The sequence below is a fragment of the Suricata suricatta genome, chromosome 13 (assembly GCF_006229205.1).
Source record: "Suricata suricatta isolate VVHF042 chromosome 13, meerkat_22Aug2017_6uvM2_HiC, whole genome shotgun sequence".
NCBI lineage: Eukaryota > Metazoa > Chordata > Mammalia > Carnivora > Herpestidae > Suricata > Suricata suricatta.
The window spans coordinates 27,397,793-27,399,033 of record NC_043712.1 but is presented as its reverse complement, the minus strand read 5'-3'; the positions used below and the strand labels follow the sequence as shown (position 1 = coordinate 27,399,033).

Here is a 1,241-nt window from a genome sequence, read left to right as displayed (position 1 = left end):
GCTCACACTGTGTTTTTATATACATTTTACCTCTGTTAATTTCACTTTCCTCATTATCATGGTGATGATAAAAATGAGTGATATGTGTGAATATATTTGTAAATTATAAACCCACCTAATAATATTGTTAATGGCTGCTATGTAATAAGATCAAATATAGTAATTTCTAACAGATTAAGCATACTCTCCCCAAAATGATGATATTCTAAGTGGGGCATGTGAGTACAAAGAACAGAAAATAACAGATGTTTGTTAAAATGCAAATAGCTCTCTCCTGCCACAGAACTGTGTATCACAATCTCAGGAAATGGAATACAAAAGCCTATATATTTTAAATAAGCTGCCAATGTAATTATTATGCATCCTCAATCTCTTTCCCTAGAAATCAGAAGAGAAATTCAAAAAGCTAAACTCACAGCTCTTAGCCCCACTCCAGCTAGTGTGAACACACTGAGTGCCCCTCCTCCAGTGAGCTCTTACTGCACGGGGTAATAGGTACTGATGTACTATGTTCATATGCAGTTTTCTCTTCTGGACTATTCCAGGTATGACAAAGTAAAATGGACAGGACGAATTGGACAGAGATTGAGTTCATTCTGCGGGGACTTTCTGAGTACCCCAAAGCTGAAAAACTCCTTCTCGTGATGTGCCTAATGATGTACCTGGTGATCCTGCTGGGGAACAGCACCTTGATCATACTCACTCTCCTGGATCCCCGCCTCCATACGCCCATGTACTTCTTCCTTGGGAATCTTTCCTTCCTAGACATTTGTTACACATCCTCGTTTATCCCCTCAGTATTGATACACTTCCTATCACAGAAAAAAAACATCTCCTTCACTGGATGTGTTGTTCAGATGTCTGTCTCTTATACCACGGGGTCCACAGAGTGCGTGCTCCTAGCAGTGATGGCATATGACCGTTATGTGGCCATCTGTAATCCTCTGAGATACCCCATCATCATGAGCAAGGCCCTTTGTATTCAGATGGCAGCTCTCTGCTGGGGACTGGGCTTTCTCAACTCACTGATAAAAACTATCCTTGCAATACGGTTGCCTTTCTGTGGAAAAAATGTCATTAACCACTTTGTTTGTGAAATATTGGCCTTTGTCAGCAGGCTTGTGCTGATATTTCCTTGAATGAGATTGCTATAATGTTGGGTAATGTAATATTTTTGTTTTCTCCATTATTGTTAATTTGTATCTCCTACATCTTCATCCTTTCTACTGTACTAAGAATCA

The 1,241-nt window shown here is 39.6% G+C and overlaps 1 pseudogene; it reads left to right on the top strand.

The window, feature by feature from the left end:
* The first annotated feature begins 560 nt into the window (after positions 1–560).
* The window catches only part of LOC115276708, a 2,362-nt pseudogene continuing 1,681 nt past the window's right edge, over positions 561–1,241 (top strand).